Source organism: Hemiscyllium ocellatum, chromosome 11 (assembly GCF_020745735.1).
Source record: "Hemiscyllium ocellatum isolate sHemOce1 chromosome 11, sHemOce1.pat.X.cur, whole genome shotgun sequence".
Taxonomy (NCBI): Eukaryota; Metazoa; Chordata; class Chondrichthyes; order Orectolobiformes; family Hemiscylliidae; genus Hemiscyllium; species Hemiscyllium ocellatum.
The window spans coordinates 47,908,722-47,931,359 of NC_083411.1; the positions used below are offsets into that span (position 1 = coordinate 47,908,722).

Consider the following 22,638-nt stretch of genomic DNA (forward strand, 5'->3'; position numbering starts at 1 on the left):
AGACATTATCAGCATTTTATTGTTTTCTCTCAATGATTATTCTTCATCACCTGGGAGATAAACCAGCCTCTTCACAAATGAATTATAAATTCTAATTTATTTGTTTCAGAAATTCATGCTTAGTCACTAATTATCACTGTATTCATCACAAACATTTACCTTTCCTGATGATTTGATTCCCTTCGATAACGCTGCCCCAACTATCAGTCAGACCAGAAGCAGACAGAGGGCTAAATACCAGACTATCTCCCCAGTCTCATCCATTGAACTGGAACGGCGTAAAACCACTTTACTGAAGGAAATGAAAACACAGAGCATCTGTGTCAGGATAAAATTAATTGCCCATATCATCGATTAGATACAAAGCACCTAAGTAGATTTGAACATCATAACGTTTGCCTGTAGTTTTTAAAAATTGTTCCTGAGGTTAGATGAGATTTGATCTTCTTTCTGATCTATCTCACTCTTTCTATTGCCTTTCAATATAGATCTTTGTTTTAATAGTGAGTGCTAATGTTGTTGACCAGAGGGGATTTGATTTGAAGGAGTTTGTGACAGAGTTTCACTGACTGCCTCACTTTGCACTGTTAAAACTATTTGATTTAATCACTATGTCTCCCAGTGAACTTAGCTCCTTCATATTGTTTAACATGGTGTCTACTTCCAGATAGTTAATCTAAATGCAGTTCCCAGGTCTATATGTTAAATACAAGACAATATCACAATTGAAAGCAGAGAAAGGGACATTGATCAATTTCAAACATTTAATGTTTAGGAATTCTGGTGGTGAATATTTTCCTTGATGAATAATTTTTTTCAATTAAATCTTTTGTGCTATAAATGTTGTCAAAAGCAGGGTTTTGAAACCAGAAGGCTGTTAACTAGCAACGGGTCCCTGCCAATGATGCCATTTTGTAATAGGTTTGTGATGTAAGTAGCCTCTCTATCAAACTCAAACAGCTTCCATTTCATCAAACAGGACATTCACTAAATAACCATCTACAGAGGAATTACTACTGGGCAGGTTATTGGTGTAGCTATCTGCAGCAATGTACTTACTCCCAATATTGCTCACTCGGGCCCTGGTGAGGAATGGAGATTTCTGATCCATTTGGACAACTTTCATTGTTTGTCTGCAGCCATGTTATATTAACGATTTCAAAATATCCATCATTCAGACTGAGATTGCAGAGTGGGTCTGGAAAACATGGAATGTGTTTCAGTATTACATTTACATTTTGCATTCCATTTCAACATAACCAGGGTCACTGTTTCACTCTGACTGAATCAGTTAATCATTTTCATTACAAGGGTAAGGTCATGCATAGGTCAGAACACAGAGGTACAGTCCGTGCATTCACTCTCAGCCCAGTCCAGCTCTGCTGCTCAATCTGCTTGTTCTCTTGTTTGACAAAGTCTGTCATATGAGAATCATAAAACCAAATTAAAATTTTACAGTATAAAAAGTTTCTTCAAAAGCATTCAGTAGTAGTTATTGTAGAAGACTTTAAGAATTATAATGAGCTGGATTTCCCAGGGAAGGGGAGTCTCACACACCTGGCTACACCACTCTTTTTTTTGTCAGATGAATGAATGGAGCTCCACATTTCTGAGCAGGAGATTCAATTCAGGGCTCTCTCAGAAATACGGAGGCACATTTGAACTCTGACAGTTCTTTCACAGCACAGAGCCTGCCAGGGGAAGGCAGAACATGACCGTTTTCACAGCAGGCAGCTGCTGTCTTCTGACATTTTAATGACACTTTAACAACTGCTGTCATTTAGTAAGTTCACAAGGTAAATGTGTGTTCAGGTGCAGGGAGGGGAAGGTGCTAGACTGATAGGAGGAGGGTGGCAGCTAAATGAGTGATAGAAGGAGGGTGCCATGTGGATTGGAGCAGGGTGCCAGGCTGCCAGGTGGATAAGGTGACAACTGAGGAGAGGTAGGGCGTCAAGTGAGTAAGGAACCATGGTGCAGGATAGCTAAAGATCCTGCTAAATAATGCAGTATTTAAGAGAGGTTGGGGTTGATGGGAGAATTTGTGGAGAGAGGGAAGGAGGCAATCTTGGGGTTAGTTCCAGCAGCAGTGACATTGGGGAAAAGGGAATGTGGGGTATGGGTGATCCAACAGTATCAGTAAGTGGGAGGATGGGCCAAATTTGACACCATCAGAGATCGGGGGTGATGTTAGGTCTCCAGAGGAAGTTGTGGTGGGGACTGTGGGAGGTATCCAGGTTTTCTGGTCAGGGTTTGGATACTGTAAGGGATCTACTGTAAGGATCAGATTATATGAGGTAAGTATGAAATATGTTTCATCAGTTGCTCGGGCAATGAACCATGGATGTAATAATCTATCTTTTGCTGAGGAACTATTTAATATAGTTTCATCAGTCATGTCACCTTTGGGTATGTTGTAAAGAAGTTTAAATCTTGACCTCTTCATGTGGACACACTGGTTACAAAGGCCCAACAATGTCTCTTCTTCCTCAGCCAGCTGAGGAAATTCGGAATGACGGCGATTACGCTTGCCAACTTTTTTTAAGTGCACCATCGAGAACATTCTGTCTGGATGTACCACTACCTGGTATGGCAACTGTACCACTCAAGATTGGAGACAGTTACAGAGAGTGGTGAACTCGGCCCAGACAATCACAAAGATCAACCTCCCATCTATAGAATCCATCTATCCATCTGTCAAGGAAAGGCCGCCAGCATTCTCAAAGATCAATCCCATTCTGGCAATGTTCTTCTACAACCTCTACCATCGGGGAGAAGGTACAGAAGCCTGAACACATGCAACAACCATTTTCAAAACAGTTTCTACCCAACTGTTGTTAGAAAACTGAATGGATTCACAAACATTTAACATTCGTTTGTATCTGCGTTTTTATTTTTGCCCTATTTACATATTATTTACTTACCTATGCTACTTAACTCTGTAATTTGCCTGTATTGCTCACAAGACAAAGTTTTTCACTGAGCATTGGTACACGTGACAATAAATTCAATTCAATTCTCTGATTCTTGAGCCTTCAGCCAATTGAAACAGTTTATGGCTATCTATTCTGCCCAAATCCCTCATACACTTGAACAGCTTTGCCAAATCTCTTCTCAACTTTTTCATCTCAAAAGAGAACTGTCACAGCTTTGTCAATCTATCTAGGCGTCTGAACCTCAATCCCTGGAATCATTCCCATCAGCCTTTTCGGGACCCTTTCATGTGCAGTGCAGTGCCCAGGATAGGACACAATAAACCAGCTGAAACTGAGGCAGTCTTTTAAAAATAAGTTCACCATAACCAATACAGTCAAGGTGATCCCTGACCGTATTGTACAGACTGTGATTGTGGGTGATGTGTGACATTGAGTGATGGATGATTAAAATGACAAGAATTAAAAGCAATCTCTGATGTAAATGTAGCAAAGGAAACAAACTTCAAACATTTCCCAAATTCATATATGGGGGCTTCGCTTCCCCTGTTATCAACAAAGCCCTCAACTGCATCTCCTCTATTTCCCACACCTCCGCCCTCGAACCCCACTCCCCCCAACTGCAACAAGGATAGAATCCCCTGGTTCTCACATTCCACCTACAAATCTCCAAATTCAGCATATTATCCTCCGTCATTTTCACCACCTACAGTCAGACCCACCACCACCAAAAGTATATTTCCCTCCCCACCCCTACCTGTGTTTTGCAGGGACCGTTCCCTCCAAGACTCCATCGTTAGGTCCACACTCCCCATAAAACCCCTCTCCACACCCGACACCTTCACCAGCCGGCATAAGAGGTGCAAAAACTGCACCCACATCTCCCCCCTCACCTCCGTCCAAGGTCCCAAAGGAGCATTCCAAATCTGGCAGAGATTTACTTGCATATCCTCAAACCCCATTTACTGCAGCCATTGTTCTCAATGTGATCTACTCTACATCGAAGATACCGACCGCAAACTTGTGAAAATGTTCAGGGAACACCTCTGGTCCGTATGCACCTTCCAAACCCACCTTCCTATAGCCATCCATTTCAACTCCCCCTCCCACTCCACTGATGATTTGTCCATTCTGGGTCTGCTCCACCATCCAAGGTCACCCCCAAACTGGAGGAGGAACACCTCATTTCCGCCTCGGGAGCCCTAAACCACACAGCCTCAACATTGAATTTATCAGTTTCCAAATCTTCCCTCACCCCACCCCACCCCAAATTCTAACCTTTTGACTTGGCTCCATCCTCTTGAGTTGACCTACTTGTCCATCTTTCTTCCCACCTTTCCGACTTATCACAATCATCTCCTACCTTCGGCCAGCTATTGCCATCCCAACTACCTAGCCCCACCTCCACCATTTATTTCTCAGCCCTCTGATGCTCCTAGATGCTGCCTAACCTGCTGTGCTTTTTCCAGGGCCACATTTTATCGACTCTGACTTTTCCAGTACCTGCAGTCCTCACTATCTCCCAATTCCATAGATAGTCAGGGAGCACCCACAGTCCCAGTCTGTGCAAAAGGAAATTTTGTTTCAAAGTTGCTTCAGAAATTTTAAATGGACTCATTTCAAGATTTCAGACTTACTCTTGCCAATTCAAACAGAAATAATCTGTGATAACAATGTTAGATATTAGGAGTGAAACAGTGTCAGTGTGGGAGGTGAGATGAAAATGAAAGAAACAAGGCTTTTAAATAACACAATAAAAACTGAATGTGTCATAGAGTCAGATGGTATAAGAAATATATATGAGATAGTAGATACTTGGAAAAAACCCAGAAGCGGAGAAAAAGTTGAGAAAATGATACCTGCATAAAACACAGAGATAGAGAAGAGAATCAATGTGAGCCACCGTTCTGGGATGTTAGAGAGATACAGACAATGAACTTAGTCAGAAAGAACACAAGACAGACTTATTGACAAGATGTAAGAATAAAAGACATATGAACAACTTTATCAAAGACTGACAAATTCTGATGCTTCACTATTTATTTCTGACTGACTGTCCTGCTATTCCAGTGACTCAGTGCCATGATTACCGCTGCTGTTTTCTAACTGAATCTTTCTGTTGTATGGTCACAATGAGGGAGGTCACTGAAACTATTGTCCATCTCTCTCCCTCACTCAGACTGACAGAATGAACAATGAACAGTCGGTGTGTACAATCCCCCAACAGAATTGAGGACTGTACCTTTGGAGATCCTGCTGCATGTTTCATCTGCTCCCCACCAACTGAAGCAGTCTGCCCACGGCAGGGGCGATTGAAAGGAAGCAAACAGGTAGTACAGACTGTAGCCAATGATACAGGCATATGAAATATTGGCAATTGTAATCAGAAGGACCATAGCAATCCCCACACCTGAAAACATGAAAGAACAGAAGATTAGATTGTGAGCTATTGATGTGAAATAAAGTATTTGGCATGGGTTTGACTGGTCATTCAATCAAATTGGATTTTTTTTCAGTGGGCACAGTACAGAGCAGGGAGACTGTCCTGGCTGACCACACCTTTCAGGACATGTCTGTTCTGTTTAGTCGGTATTGGCTGCTTCAGCATTCAGTGTCCAACAGTAGAGACTTCAAAGGCTCTTTGTATTAAACAGGAGATGTTGATGAACTTAGAATTCTATGTCTTGGTTACAAGAATGATGATCCCTGTCTTCACCTTTAGACTCCTTCTCACTAACACTTTAGGACGTCATCATCATTGTGGCTGGTGATAATCACACATTCCCAGTCTTGGTAATAAATACCATCTTCAGCACTTCATAATGTGCACAGCAGATCAGAGTGCAAACACTACGTCAGCCAGTCCAGTTTAAACGTCGACCAGATAAGGAAAATTTAACAATATTTGTGTAAGACATTGACACTGACTTATTGTATGGCTTATTTAAGCTTGTTATAACTATTTTGAGAAATAAACATTAACCTTGGAATATTGGTACAGCTTTCCACACTCCAATAGGTCCGAGGCTGGCAAACTGCCCAAGGGAACATTCCAAGAAAAACATTGGAATCCCAACAAGTGCCAGGATGACAATGTATGGAATAAGAAATACACCTGGAAAATAGTAGAAAGGATTTCAATGTGGATAAAACCATACGTTCAAGCTGAAACTCGGTGTCTCCACTTTGTTGACTGGGTTAAAATTAATCCTGAAATCTCTATGAATGCATGTTTTGTCTGTCTGTCTGTGTATCTAGCAATCTATTGAGATGGTTGACTTTCAGCTGCACTTTTATTTTTCTACTACATTCAGGAGGTTGTACTCAAATGACCACTTTCTGAGTTTCACTCTCTATATGAATCAAATATCTTTCCCTGTCATTTTATACAATCATGTCATGACATTTCTTTAATGCATTTGTCCTTGGTTTCCATCAATCCAATGGTGTGGGTTGTGAAGAGCCCTGATTTGAGCAGTTTTGATAATAATGTACAAACCTGACCCCAGGGCCTGACTGAGGAGCCTGTTATTCTGAGGATTTCACACAATGTGCAGTTAATATATCTGATGTGGATGGTTCATGCATTCTATATAATATTATTTGAAAATATAAATTAATAAATGAACTATTTACCTTGGTTTATAAATAGCATTGAATTGATGCATTGCGTGGCTAATTCTAAGGCATCACCTTGACACACTTCTCACATCAGAAAAAAAATTTGGCAAATTTGTTAGCTGTGGGATTGAATTCACTTCACATTAATTGTTTAAACCTGTATTATTTACTGTATTATTTTTAGTGCAATAAACATTTGCTATTTCCTGAACTTCAACATTCTGGACATATCGATGAATTGACCCATTTAGCTCTGCTACTCACTCTTCAATATTTTAAATTTGTCTACAGTACCTCCTCCATTTCTGTAAGCCAGGTAAGGGAACCTCCAGATGTTGCCCAGACCAACAGCGTAACCAATCACCGAGAGCAAGTAGTCAGTCTTCGAAGACCAGTTACCCCGCTCTGCATTCTCATCACCCACAGCACCATGTTCATTGGCAGTATCCTGAGAGAAAGAGTGGAAATGGCAAGCTCAGAAATGGGTCTTTCCCCAAACTAGACCTCCCCAAGATGTACTGTCACCACTCCTCACAACTACCTGTATCGGAAAACTGTGTTGTTCTCCAATTTGCAGCAATATCTTGCAGATTATAAACAGCCAGAAGTTCACAGAGAGTGTACAGTTCACAATATACAAATTAACAGTATCTCCCATTGTCTAAACAGGTTTTTACAGATTTGTTGAAATACATACCATGTCATCTGGATGGATTGTCTGAATATCATTCTGTGAGAATCCAGATAAAGGCAATTCCTTCTGGTCCATTTGCAGACATCAATGAATTATTCTTGCACTTGCACAAGAATTGGATGTAAACCTTGAGGACACTCCTTTTGGCCAAAAGTCATTGAACATCTCATTAATGATTCTTGCCCAGTCAGAAATCAGCCTCTCACAGTGTTTCACAAGGGGGTGTAACTCTGTTTAAGGTGCCTGAGAAGCTCTGCTTAGTTAATCATTCAATTTCCACACTAAACATTTCTATTGAAAAGTTAAATGATTTGTTTTCAGAACATTCAGGATCAAAGTGCATAAATTTTGTGTCTACTGACTTTGGACAAAGTGCTAGTTTTAAAAGGGACAGCTCCCAAGTGAATCTAAACCAATTTGGACTTCAGACAAAGCAAAACTATGTAAGATTTCATACAAAAAGGAACTGGTCTTCTCCCATATCAGAAACATCACTGTTATTCACTGTTGCCCAAGTTCATTTTACACACGGACATTTTCTTTCTTTTCAAAAGTGTGGGATGGATTTTTTGTGAAATACACTTAGATTTGGGAAAAACACAATTGCCTAACCATTGAGCTGGAAGCCCCTCCTCCGTTTCTATCACCAGGCATTTTTAGCAGATCCAAGAATATAATGAACATTGCAAAACCGTCCTGAGAGGTAGCTCACATCATTGAAGAAGTGGGCATTCAGAAATTCTGGAAATTTCATGGAGGTGACTGAAATTTCAAGGCCACGCAAAATCACTTCTCCAAGTGGAGACATGAACAAAGTGTTGGAGATACGAAAATTATAAAAAAAACAATATATTTGTGTTGTCTTCTTTAGTATTTTATCATGAGTTATAACTGCTCACTAAAGTGAAGCGAAATAGCTCCATGTGTTGGATAAGGAATTGGATATTAAATAATATGGTTCCTACGTTGTTTCCTCTGATAACCATTCAGTCATCAATTGAAAGAGGAGCATTTTAAAAGTCAAAAAAAGTCTTCATTTGCATTGATGTAGGTTATTGATTGGACAAGGTGATATTCTGCAATGTGTCATTATACAGGGCCAACCCAGTGAGAGATCCAGAGTTAATTATTTGGAGACTCCCATTGCTTTCATATGTCAGTTACTGATCAGTTCATGCATCTGTTTGGCTGTATGGGAGCTTTACTAGATGCATGATCTTCAGGCTGTTTCACAAGCACCAACAGGCTTGGAAGTACAACATTTTTTTGCTTGTCATCGAAGAGTGGGTTTGGTGGAATTGACAGATATATGAAATTTTGAAGATAATAATTTTGAAGCCTTTAACTACTTAGTTAAGTAATGGCTGCTTACTTTTGCTGATTTGTGAGCTGCTGAAATGTATAGCTTTCTATATGCATAATCAAGTGATGTATTATTTACTTAACAGATTCCACATCCTGCACCTCCGCCCTCAGACCCCACCCCTCCAACCGTAACAAGGACAGAACCCTCCAGTGCTCACTTTCCACCCTACCAACCTTCGCATAAACCAAATCATTCACTGACATTTCCACCACCTCCAAATGGACCCCACCACCAGGGATATATTTCACTCCCTACCCATTTCTGCTTTCCGTAAAGACCATTCCCTCCGTGACTACCTGGTCAGGTCCACACTCCCCAACAACCCACCCTCCCATCCTGGCACCTTCCCCTGCCACCACAGGAATTCCAAAACCTGCACCCACACCTCCTCCCTTACCTCCATCCAACGCCCCAAAGGAGCCTTCCACATCCATCAAAGTTTTACTTGCACATCCACCAATATCATTTATTGTATCCGTTGCTCCCGATGCAGTCTCCTCTACATTGGGAGGAGACTGGACGCCTCCTAGCAGAGCGCTTTAGGGAACATCTCTGGGACACCCGCACCAATCAACCACACCGCCCTGTGGCCCAACATTTCAACTTCCCCTCCCACTCAGCTGAGGACATGGAGGTCCTGGGCCTCCTTCACTGCCGCTCCCTCACCACCCGATGCCTGGAGGAAGAACACTTCATCTTCCGCCTCCGAACACTTCAACCCCAGGGCATCAAAGTGGACTTCATCACTTTCCTCATTTCCCCTTCCCCACCTAGCCCCAGTTCCAAACTTGCAGATCAGCACTGTCCCCATGACTTGTCCTACCTGCCTATCTTCCTTTCTACCTATCCACTCCACTCTCCTCTCTGACCTATCACCTTCATCCATAAGACCATAAGACCATAAGACATAGGAGTGGAAGTAAGGCCATTCGGCCCATCGAGTCCACTCCGCCATTCAATCATGGCTGATGGGCATTTCAACTCCACTTACCAGCGTTCTCCCCGTAGCCCTTAATTCCTCGAGACCCCCATTTACCCAATGTAGTCTTGACAACTTGCCCCCACCCTCCTCCCTAACCTGTCACCTTCATCCCCACCCCACTCACCTATTGTACTCTATGCTACTTTCTCCCCACCCCCACCCTCCTCTCATTTATCTCTCCACCCTTCAGGCACTCTGCCTCTTTCCTGATGAAGGGCTTTTGCCTGAAACATCGATTTCCCTGCTCCTCGGATGCTGCCTGAACTGCTGTGCTTTTCCAGCATCACTCAAATCCAGAATCTGGTTTCCAGCATCTGCAGTTATTGTTTTTATCTAGTTCACCGAGTGCTTCCTTAGCAGTTGCACTGGGAGGAATATACACCCTGACTATAAAGACAGCGGTGAATTCCTGTGGTCTGCATCTAACAGTCACAAACTCCGCCAGTGATAAGCAGTAACTGGAGACTGGCAGGGAGTTTTTGCACCATTTCATGTTGATGTGGACATGCAGACCCCCACCCCAAGCCTTACCACACAGAGCTGTATTTCTGTCGGAGTGAAACAAGGTGAGCCCGTCTAGCTGGATGGCAGTATCAGGAACTCTGTCCATGAAAACAAGGACGCAGCAGTCGCTGAACTCACGCTGAGTCACCTGTCACAGTCGGATGCAGTCCAGTTTGTTGTCCAGGGAGCAGACATTAGAGAGCAGAATGGACGATAGAGCTGACCAGCTTGGGTTTGTTTTAAGCCTAGCAGGAACTCCTGCACACTTACCATGCTTCCATACCTCACACACCGTTTCCAATGACCAAACACCAGGCTACTGGCATCAGGCAAGGCCGAGGACTGCAGGCCAGGTCTTTGCAGCAAGCTGAGAACTCCTCCATACTTACCACACTTCCGCCTCCTTGCACACTGCTTCCAACGTGTCAACACCCAGGCACCGGCATCAGGCAAGGCCGAGGACTGCAGGCCTGGTCACAGAAGCAAGCTGCAGCCCTGCATGGTTACAACATGATTACATCTACTCACATGATAACAGCAATTTCCTTCGTTGGGTTATTTTAACGTGTTTTTAAAGCAGTTGTTAAACGAGGAATTATTCTGACATTTCTCAAAATGGGATTGGATTGTTTAACACTGATTTGCCATTGACTCTGTCTCATGTTTGCTGCTCTCAGAGGCAGTAGGACAATTCCATCCACAAAGACACAAAAATTACACTTGTTGGTATTGTGTGATGAAGGTGGGATTATAACTCCATGATAAATCCCATCTTCAACAGTCTACAGTTGGGAAAATTCTGACCTGTTCCAGATTCACCACGTGAAACTTAACCTCGCTCACCTCAGAGCATTTACACTGGATTCCTGCAAACGAGAAAACTGCCAGCAATCACTTTAGGGTCAGTAAGGGTGTGATTCATTAATGTGTCATCTTTGATCAGGATTTAGTTCTGGTTCAGACATTGATTGGGAATTCCTTGCCTGTCCATGTCTTTTGCTATCAGACTTGTGTGGGCTTCCATCACTGACACTGTGTGAGATTGAGAGAGCTAATATCAGGATGGAAATCTGCATACTACTATCCTGATCTTGCCTTTGTTCTGCAATGTCTCATAACTAATATGCAGTATATCTTTAAGAAACATGCGTCAGAAGGATAACATCATGAGCAAGGATATAAAGGTCCCAAATTCCACTTTAACTGGGATCATTTGAAGCATGATATGCAGGTAAGATCATAAGACCATAAGACATAGGAGTGGAAGTAAGGCCATTCGACCCATAGAGTCTACTCCGCCATTCAATCATGGCTGATAGACATTTCAACTCCACTTACCCACATTCTCCCTGTAGCCCTTAATTCCTTGTGACATCAAGAATTTGTCAATCTCAGCCTTGGAGACATTTAGCGTCCCGGCCTCCACTGCACTCTGTGGCAATGAATTCCACAGGTCCACCATTCTCTGGCTGAAGAAATGTCTCCGCATTTCTGTTCTGAATTTACCCCCTCTAATTCTAAGGCTGTGTCTACAGGTCCTAGTCTCCTCGCCTAACGAAAACAATTTCCTAGCGTCCACCCTTTCCAAGCCATGTATTATTTTGTAAGTTTCTATTAGATTTCCCCTTAATCTTCTAAACTCCAATGAATACAATCCCAGGATCCTCAGCCATTCCTCGTATGTTAGACCTACCATTCCAGGGATAGTCCGTGTGAATCTCCACTGGACATGCTCTAGTGCCAGTATGTCCTTCCTGAGGTGTGGGGACCAAAACTGGACACAGTACTCCAAATAGGGCCTAACCAGAGCTTTATAAAGTCTCAGTAGCATAACGGTGCTTTTATATTCCAACCCTCTTGAGATAACTGACAACGTTGCTTTCGCTTTATTAATCATGGACTCAACCTGCACGTTTTCCTTTAGAGAATCCTTGACTAGCACTCTCAGATCCCTTTGCACTTTGGCTTTATGAATTTTCTCACCGTTTAGAAAGTAGTCCACGCTTGTATTCTTTTTTTCCAATTGCTCACATTGAATTCCATCAGCCATTTCCTGGACCACTCTCCCAAACTGTCTAGATCCTTCTGCAGCCTCACCACTTCCTCAGTACTACCTGCCTGTCCACCTAACTTCGTATCATCGGCAAACTTTGCTAGAATTCCCCAACTCCCTTCATCCAGATCATTAATATATAACGTGAACAGCTGCGGCCCCAACACTGAACCCTGCGAGACACCACTTGTCAACGGCTGCCATTCCGAAAAAGAACCTTTTATCCCAACTCTCTGCCTTCTGTAAGACAGCCAATCCTCAATCCATACCAATAGCTCACCTCGAACACCATGGGCCCTCACCTTGCTCAGCAGCCTCCCACGTGGCACCTTATCAAAGGCCTTTTGGAAATCTAGATAGACTACATTCACTGGGTTTCCCTGGTCTAACCTACTTGTCACCTCTCCAAAGAATTCAAACAGGTTTGTCAGGCATGACCTCCCCTCACTAAATCCATGTTGACTTGTTCTAATCCGACCCTGCTCTTCCAAGTATTTAGAAACCTCATCCTTAATGATGGATTCTAGAATTTTACCAACAATCGAGGTTAGGTTAATTGGCCTATAATTTTCCATCTTTTGTCTTGATGCTTTCTTGAACAAGGAGGTTACAACAGCGATCTTCCAATCATCCGGGACTTTCCCTGACTCCAGTGACTTTTGAAAGATCTCAACCAACGCCTCTGCTATTTCCTCAGCCACCTCCCTCAGAACTCTAGGATGTAGCCCATCGGGGCCAGGAGATTTATCAATTTTAAGACCGTTTAGCTTTTCTAGCACTTTCTCTTTTGTAATGGCAACCATACTCAACTCAGCCCCCTGACTCCCTTTAATTGTTGGGATATTATTCATGTCTTCCACTGTGAAGACTGATGCATTGTACTTATTAAGTTCTCCAGCTATTTCCTTATCTCCCATCACTAGGCTTCCAGCATCAGTTTGAAGTGGCCCAGTGTCTACTTTTGCCTGTCGTTTGTTTCTTATGTATTGAAAGAAACTTTTGCTATCATTTCTAATATTACTGGCTAGCCTACCTTCATATTTGATCCTCTCCTTCCTTATTTCTCTCTTTGTTATCCTCTGTTTTTGTAGTCTTGTGTAGATGCAAGTGTCTTACTGCTCGTAACCATTAAGGTGACCAATAACAGAAGTCTCTGTGCCTGCATACTAGGAACTGCAATAAATGCCTAATAAATTCTCCTGTATTACTTTACCCATGTCTGGTTCTTATTTACAAGAGCTAATTATAGCGATGACATCATCAGATACAAACAGCAAGGGCCCAATCAGGTAATCAATCATGATGGCAGCACAATGGTTACTCACTGTTAAGAAACTCTCCTCGTTCTCAGTGGTAGACACTTGGAAACGTCATTAAGGATCAGGTGGACTTGGACTTCAAAGCATTTGCTAAATTGACAGCACCAGTTTGTGCAAGTTTAGTAAATTTCTGCAAATGAAACAACAAATAGGTGGAAAATATCAGTTCTGCAAAGTGCTCTCTTTTAAGAAAAAGAAACAAACCAACTACTTACTTTCTGATCTAAAGAGTCAAATGCATCTTACTGCAATAAAAACATAGAATCATAGAATCCCTACAGTGTGGTAACAGGCCCTTCTGCCCACACGGATTCTCAGAAAAGCATCCCTCCCCCTATCCCTGGAACCCTGCAAATCCCATAGGGTAAAAACAATGACTGTAGATGCTGGAAACCAGATTCTGGATCAGTGGTGCTGGAAGAGCACAGCAGTTCAGGCAGCATCCAACGAGCAGCGAAATCATGTTTCGGGCAAAAGTCCTTCATCAGGAATAAAAGGTGGCTTTTGCCCGAAACGTCGATTTCCCTGCTCGTTGGATGCTGCCTGAACTGCTGTGCTCTTCCAGCACCACTGATCCAGAACCTGCAAATCCCATGGCTAACCCACCCAGCCTACACATCCTTATACACGATGGACAATTTAGCATGGCCAATCCATCTAAACGGCACATCTTTGGACTGTGAGAGGAAACCAAAGCACCCAGAGGAAACCCACGCAGACAAAGATAGAACGTGGAAACTCCACACAGATTGTCGCCCGAGGCTGGAATCGAATCTGGGACCCTGGAGCTGTGAGGCTAAAAACAAAAAAAAACACAGTCTCCTCTCAGCTTTGGTACAATGTCCTCCTAAATAAGCTGACATCTTCTAAAACACTAAAATAGCATATTGCACCAGGTTATCATGAGAATGTTATACCGGAAACATGTGGAGATTGAGTAAACAAGATGGACAGCATGTGAGGTTGTGTATTGGACAGGAAACTTCAGCAACTTGTGAACAGAGTCAGAGACAGAGTCAGAGATGTACAGCATGGAAAAAGACCCTTCGGTCCAACTTGTCCATGCCGAGCAGATATCTCAACCTAGTCTCGTCCCACCTGCCAGCACCCGGCCCATATCCCTCCAAACTCTTCCTATTTGTATACACATCCAGATGCCTTTTAAATGTTGCAATCAGACTAGTCACCACCATTTCCTCTGGCAGGTCATTCCATACACTGCATTTCAGTAACAAAAACAGTCCAAGCTATTATATTTTTCAGAAGGAAATTAGATAAAGAAGTGAAAAGGAACAATGATAAAAAAATCATGAGAACACAAAGAAAGTTCAATTTGGATAGTTTAAAGTTGCTTATAAAACAACAGTGGAACAGCTAACTGAGGTGGGCTTAATGATGTCCTCCTGCAATTTGTATAAACTTTATTGTTTTGGTAGATAGATTGAAAATTGAAACAGTTCAACTCATTTTTGCAATAACTTTTCAGGAATAGAATAAACAGAGATTTTGTTTTTCCAAATTTTGGGTGATTTCTTCTGAACTTTAATGTAACTCTTGGCTCATTTAAAGCAGCCCCATTCTCCACTAACCCGATGAGCAGAGAATTGATACACAGGTAGATTGGACATTTATCCAATTATTCACCAAGCATAGTTTATAAGGTTCTATTGTAATTCCAACCCACAAAGAGAATGATTTAAAAATGTCATTCTTACCTAAAGATGCAAACAGATTGCCAATGTGAACAGCATGAGGGAAAATAAAATGGACCATAAAGGTGCCCACAGCAACTGTGCAGCAATCTCAGGATACGCAATAAAAGTCAAACCAAAGCCTGAATTATGGGTACATGTGATATAGTAAAACTAACTGTGCTGGAAGGAGAGGATAAATGTCCCTCTATTTTAACCAATAATGTACCAGGAGACCACTCCTCAAATCATTAACTATCGTGAAATTTTCCCTTTATCAATCCATCCTGGGTTACCATTAAATATTGTCAATTCAATGCCAAATTTATGCTATGGAGACTTTGCCAACATGTTATCTTTACAGTGTGCAAATGGCCCTAACAGTATTGATACAAAATATTATTTACATTTTTTTTTAATTTGGGGAGGATTATAGATGAAACATCCGTGAAGATGGCTAGTGATAGGACACAAGCCCAAGGAATATCTGCAGCTAGGATACAGGATGGTTCCAAGACTGCTACAACCTGACATGCAAGGCCATCATGGAAGCTAGCATTATGGAAACATGTAAAGACTAATAGGTTGGAGAAGTGAGCAATCGTTTATTTTCCTGCTGTGTAAAATGTTTCATCTGTAATGAAGTTGGTGAGGTACCATGACTATATGCTGAACAATGTACTGTATAGTATAAAAGTGGAACTATTTCCCTTCAAATTTTATAATGTTCCTGTGAAACTTGTAACTCCTATCACCATACTGGAAGTCTAGAAAGCCAGAGCTATCACATTGAGCTTAGGAACTAAATTGCACAAATTGTTTGTATTAATGTAATTTGAATATCATATCATATTATCATTTATCAATATTGTTTTGAACCATTTATGCCTGTTTTACTAACAAATCCTCATTGCAACCTTGACCAAAATAACTCAGTTAACCTGAGACCTGCACAATACCCACCTAAAAACCACCCCAGCCCACAACTCAAAATATTTTGACTCTTAAATTATATCCCCTCAGTCGGATATTGACTTAATTGAACTGGCAAAATTTTCTTTGAAGACGTCACAATATTTAATGGAATTCCAAACCTCTTCAGGACCAATCTCCTCTAATCTGTTAAAGTCAGTTTAGTTTATTCTGCAGCTATAACTATTGGATTCAGACTTTGCCAACAGAATAGAGAGGTTGTAGTTTGGTGAAATAGGAACATGTGTAAAAAGTGCAGGAGTCACCCATTCTGTCCGTGACCTATCTCCACCATTCAACTAGGTCAAGTCGGATCTGCCTGTTACCTCAATCCACATTCCTGTACAACCCTGATAACCCTTTCACCCATTACTTAACAAGAATCTATTGAACTTGACCTTAGAAAGTATGCAAAGTCAATGTCCCACCACATATTCATGAAGAGAGTTCCAAAGACTCTCAATCCTCTGTCAGAGCGAAAAAAAACCCACATATTTTAAATGGGCACACCTTATTTCTGAGTCACAGTTCTAATTTCTTCCATGAAGACTTACTGGGATCTTACATATGTCAGTCCAGCAGATACAACACTAGTCTGTCCAATCGCTCTCAGGGTGGCATGGTGGCTCAGTAGTTAGCACAGCTGCCTCATGGCGCCAGGGACCTGGGTTCAATTCCAGCCTTGGGCGATTGTCTGTGTGGAGTTCTCCCATGTCTCTGCGGGGTTTCCTCTGGATGCTCTGGTTTCCTCCCACAATCCAAAGATGTGCAAGTTAGATGGATTGGCTATGCTAAACTGCCCATAATGTCCAGGGCTATGTAGGTTAGGTGCATTATTCAGTGGTAGATATATGATAGTAGGGGAATGTTTCTGGGTCGGTTAATCTTCGGAGGGCCAGTGTGGACTTGTTGGGCCGAAGGGCCTGTTTCCACACTTTAGAATTCTATGAAGCTATTGTACATATTCCAGATATTAGACTGATAAGCGTACTCTACATTGATTCCAATGCATTTACTTCCTCCTTAAATAAGTTGTCTGGACACAGGTAGTCTCACTAATGCCCTACATAACTGAACTATAACTTACCTCCGTTGGAATGCAATATACCCCACAATAAACTATAACATTGTTAGTTTTTGCTGTATACATGTTAGTTTTGCATATTAACTGTTTTTGTGGTTCCTGCAGTAAGACAGTAAAATATCACCACAATTTAGAACTCATAACTACACTATCATTTAAATGAGATGCTTCTTCTCTATTCTTCTTATCAAAATGGACAATCTCATATTTCCACATTATACTCCATTTGCCACATCATACTCCATTTGTCACATCTTTACCTACTCATGTATCCTATGTATATCTTTTTATCGCCTCCTTGTGTCCCCTTCTCAGCTCATTTTGCTACCTATTGTGATGATACTATGGCTTTAAGAGATGCAATTTGTTCTGTTTTCTTTTCTGAAGAAAGGTTGAGACAGATGTACACAGCAGTTTCCTTAAAGCCAAGAAAGTAAACAGGTACCGAGGCCATGAGTATTTTTAAAAGTTGCAACAACAGAAGTAGCCCAAATGGGTGGGTCAAGCTCCCACAGCACCAGGACTTTTAGTTTTACTTTATTAATAGCAGTTGTTGGGGTCCTGAAGCTGTTTCTCCTCTCTCAGTTACAGCTAAAAGCTGGGAGTTCTCTTCCTGCTGCTAGAATTGCATGAGACAATCTATTTGATTAAATCCGCCTTTGCCAACGGTATGTTTATGGGACGTTACTATATTGGCACTGTTACCGTTTAGTAGTGAATTAATCTATTATTCTGTGAAATTTTCCAATAGAGTTAATTTATTCAAATTAATTATTTCCTTTGTTGTATTTACGACACATCTGGATAGCAGTAACAGGATAGGTCAGAGTCAGCATGGATTAATGAAGGGAAAATCATGCTTGCTAATCTTCTGGGATGTTTTGAGGATGTAACTCTGAAAATGGACAAGGGCGATCCAGTGGATGTAGTGTACCTGGACTTTCAGAAAGCCTTTGATAAAGTCCCATATAGGAGATTAGTGAGCAAAATTAGGTTGCATGGTATTGGGGGCAAAATACTGACTTGGATTGAAAATTGTTTGGCTGATAGGAATCAAAGAGTAGTGATAAACGGCTCCCTTTTGGAATGGCAGGCGGTGGCAAGAACAGGAAGGCAGATTACTACCTAAATGGAGTCAAGTTAGGTAAAGGGACAGTGCAATGAGATCTAGATGTACTTGTACATCAGTCAATGAAAGCAAGCATGCAGGTTCAGCAGGCAGTGAAGAAAGCTAATAGCATGCTGGCCTTCATAACAAGAGGAATTCAGTATAGAAGCAAAGACGTTCTCCTGAAGCTGTACAGGGCCCTGGATTATTGTGTGCAGTTCTGGTCTTCAAATTTGAGGAAAGACATTCTGGCTATTGAGGGAGTGCAGCGTAGGTTCACAAGGTCAATTCCCAGAATGGTGGGACTATCTTATGTTGAAAGGTTGGAGTGACTGGGCTTGTATACCCTTGAGTTTAGAAGGCTGAGAGGAGATCTGATTGAGACGTATAAGATTATTAAAGGATTGGATACTCCGGAGGCAGGAAGCATGTTTCCGCTGATGGGTGAGTCCCAAACCAGAGGACACAGTTTAAAAATAAGGGGTAGGTAGGCCATTTAGAACAGAGTTGAGGAGAAACTTCTTCACCCAGAAAGTGATAACCACCCAGAGTGTGTGGAATGCTTTGCCCCAGAAGGCTGTGGATGCCAAGTCTCTGGATACGTTCAAGAAAGAGTTGGATAGAGCTCTTAAGGATAGTGGAATCAAGGGTTATGGGGATAAGGCAGGAACAGGATACTGATTGAGGATGATCAGCCATGATCATAATGAATGGTGGTGCTGGCTCGAAGGGCAGAATAGCCTACTCCTGCACCTATTGTCTATTTTAATGATAATGTATGAATAAAGTGTGCTTTGCTTCAAGACTGGTAGTTTGATCCTTTAAATTGCATCCAGAGCATAACACTTGCCTTTAAAATAAGAAAAAGTCAAGGTCTAGGCTATTTTCTTAATAATTTGAGAGGGTTTGGTCTGGCTCATAAGAAATTGAAGGTTCCTGTCAGGATCAAAATCTCTAATTGGATTCAGCATAATTGGAATAAGGATAACTGGATTCAAAAGCAATGGTGAAAGTTGGTATTTTAATTTCAGGTGTTGCATTTGATTGATTTAATTATGGGATGCTTTGTGTAATAATGGCTCTTCCAGTTACTAAGAGTATCCTGGGAGTGGAAGAAGTCACTTCAGTAGTTTTACAGAAAGTGATCAAGGCAATGGACAAACAACCTAGAACTTGGGTTGCCTGCATCTGTGAGGAAAGGGAAAAAAGTGTGGCAATCGCACAGCACTTACAGTTGCCAGGAATGACACTGAAATGGCGAAATTCAATTGAAAATGAAGCAGCTTGAGTTAGAGGCAAAACAAAAAGAAAGAAAAAGAAAAAGAAATAAAACACTTTTGAATTATGATTAAAGGCAGAACAAAAAGAAAAGGAAAGGAAGGTCCAAGCAATGAAAGGGACAAACAGAGAGAGAAGAAAGGGAGAAAGAGAGAGCTTTTGAACTTCAGAAGTTTGAAAACTCAAAGTCGACTTAAAATGGTGGAGTTAGAATTGAAAGGTAGGAGTTGTGAAGAGGACAGTGATGGAGAGCAATCCCATTGTAGCCAAAGGCCCAGTGGGGATCTGTTTAAATATGTCCATGTGTTGTCTAAATTTGACGATAAGGATGTAGAAGCCTTTTACAGTTCATTTGAGAAAGTGTTTCAACATTTGAAAGGGCTGGTGACCATGTGGGTATTATTGACCTAAACACAGTGGTAGATACAGTCAGTGAGGTATTTGAATCACTATCAGAGAAGGCACCTGGGGAGTACATTGAGGTGAAAAAAGCCATCTTAAATGCATACAAGCTAGTACCAGAAGCATAAAGACAAAGTTTTGGGAATCGAGGGAAGAAACCTGGCCAAACGTTCAGAATTTGAAAGGACCAAAAAAAGCAATTTTGATAAGTAGATAAGGGCATTGAAAAAAATCAAACATATGACGTACTTCACGAGACAATTATTTTGGAGGAGTTCAAAAATTCACTTCCTGAGAACTCATGTTGAAAAGCAGAGAGTTAAGACTGGCAGATTAGCAACAGAAATGGCAGAAGATTATCAGGAAGTTCGTAAATCAAAGTTTGGCTTCCAATATCAATTTCAATATGTGAGGGATATAAATTAGGGATTAGAGAAATCTTCAGGTGGTAAAGGAAAAACAGATAACATTGAAGAGAGTAAAGACAGTTTACCAGAAGGTAAAAAGGAAATCCATGAGGGGGAAAGAGAAGTAAAAACGTTCAGGAGTTTTCACTGGAATGAAGTCGGCCACATGAAGTCGCAGTGTTGCTTGTTTAGAAAAAGCACGGAGAAGACAGAATGTGTGAAAATAGAATAAACGATTGAGTTTCGTTGAAGTGGTAAAGGAAAGCACAGTGAAAACTAATAAGATGCAAATAATTTACAAGCTGATCAGGAGTTGGTTGAGAAGAAAATGCCAGATCTCTTTAAAGAATTTATTTGCATGGTAAGGTTTAATTCATGTATGCCAACAGGAACAGGAAAAGAAATTCAGATTTTAAGAGCTACAGGATCAAGTCAATCTTTGATGGTGAGAGTTGAGGAAATATGTACTTCAGAAGGAATACTGCCAGAAACGCTAGTAATATAAGGAATTCATGGTGAGAAGAGAGGGTTCCATTCTTCACGTGCTCCGGTTTCCTCCCAATGTCCAAAGATGTGCAAGTTAGGTGAACTGGCCATGCTAAATTGCCCAGTGTTCAGAGATGTGTACATTAGGTGCATGAGTTAGGGGACATGTAGAATAATAGGGTAAGGAATCAGTCTGGGTGGGTTACTCTTTTGAAGGTTGATGTGGACTTGTTGAGCCAAATGGCCTGTTTCCACACTGTAGGGATTCTATGAGGGTGGAGAATGTGGTGAGAAGTGGTGAAGTGATGATGGGAGTAATAAAGAAATTCTCAGTTCCAGAGACACAGTTTATCCCTGGTAATCATCTAGCTGGATCACAGGTGGCTGTGATGCCTACTGTGGTTGAAAAGCCAGTGGAAAATCAGGCAACTAAGGTGTTACATGAAGTATAACTTGGGATTTCTCCTAACTATGATGTCAAGGTCACAAAGCTGCAAGTGGAAACAGGAGGAGGAATCAAAGAGTAAAGATAAGGAAGCGAAAGTTCAACATCAAAAATTATATTTCATCAAATGGTTGAGAAAAAAACAAGAATACATGGAGGTCAAAATGGATATTTTAAATTCAAACAAATTAGCTGAATTATGACAGCAAGATTAAAAACTAAAACAGTTGTATCAAAAAGTATATACAGAAGAATGAGTTTATCCCAGAATATTACTATCATAAAAATGAAGTTTTGATGAGGAAATAGAGAGGATAACAAATCCAGGCTTATAAAAATGGCAGAAGCTCATCAAGTTCTATTACAGGAGGGTTATAGAAAGGAGATGTTGCAGGTAGCACATAAATTGCCAGGAGGGAGGCACTTGGGGCTAAGGAAAACTCAAACCAAAATATAAAAACATTCTTATTGGCCTGGACTGTATTTGAATGTGGTTGACTTGTGCCAGACATGTCATATATGTCGCAAAACTTTGGACAGTGATAAAACCAACATCCTTATTACCCATTCCCCCATTTGTGAAAACTTTCACAAGAGTTTTAATTGATTGCTTAGGGTCCCTACGTAAATTAAATATGGAAATCGGTATTTGTTGACCATATGGATGTGTATTCGAGATTTCCAAAAGCTATTTCATTATGCAGCATCACGGCTGACAGAATTGTGGAAGGGTTACTCTTTTTTTTTAAACTAGACACGGACTACCCACAGAAATACAATCGAACGAAGGGTCAAATTTTACATCAAAATTATTCAAGGAAGTTATGTATAACTTTGGAACAAAACAACTCCAATCCACTGCGAACCATCCAGAATGAAAGAGAACATTAGAACTGTGGCATCAAACTTTAGACACCATGTTGAGGGCTGAGAGTCAAGACTATCCAGAGGATTAGGATAAAGGAATTCTATTTGCACTGTTTCGCAAATAGGAATGCACCAAATGAAACTACCAAATTCTGGTCATTTGAGTTAGATTTTTGGCATGAAGTGAGAGGATTACTGAAATTAGTTAAGGAGAAATTGGTGAGTCAGAGTTCAGAGATCATATATGTAGACTATGTGTCAACTTTCATGGGAAGATTAAATTGAGTGAATGAGTTGGTGAGACAGCGTTTTAAAGTAGCACAGCATGTGATGAAACAGGAAGCAGACAAAAAAATCAAAAAGTCGCAATTTTGCCAGCAGAGATAAAATGTTAGTGTTACACCCAGTAGTAGATGAACGTTTAAAGGC

General features: G+C 41.2%; 1 pseudogene; it reads right to left on the bottom strand.

Annotated features, from left to right (window-relative positions):
- LOC132820330 (sodium- and chloride-dependent neutral and basic amino acid transporter B(0+)-like) overlaps positions 1 to 7,334 on the bottom strand; it is a 28,960-nt pseudogene extending 21,626 nt beyond the window's left edge.
- Between the last annotated feature and the right edge of the window lie 15,304 nt (positions 7,335 to 22,638).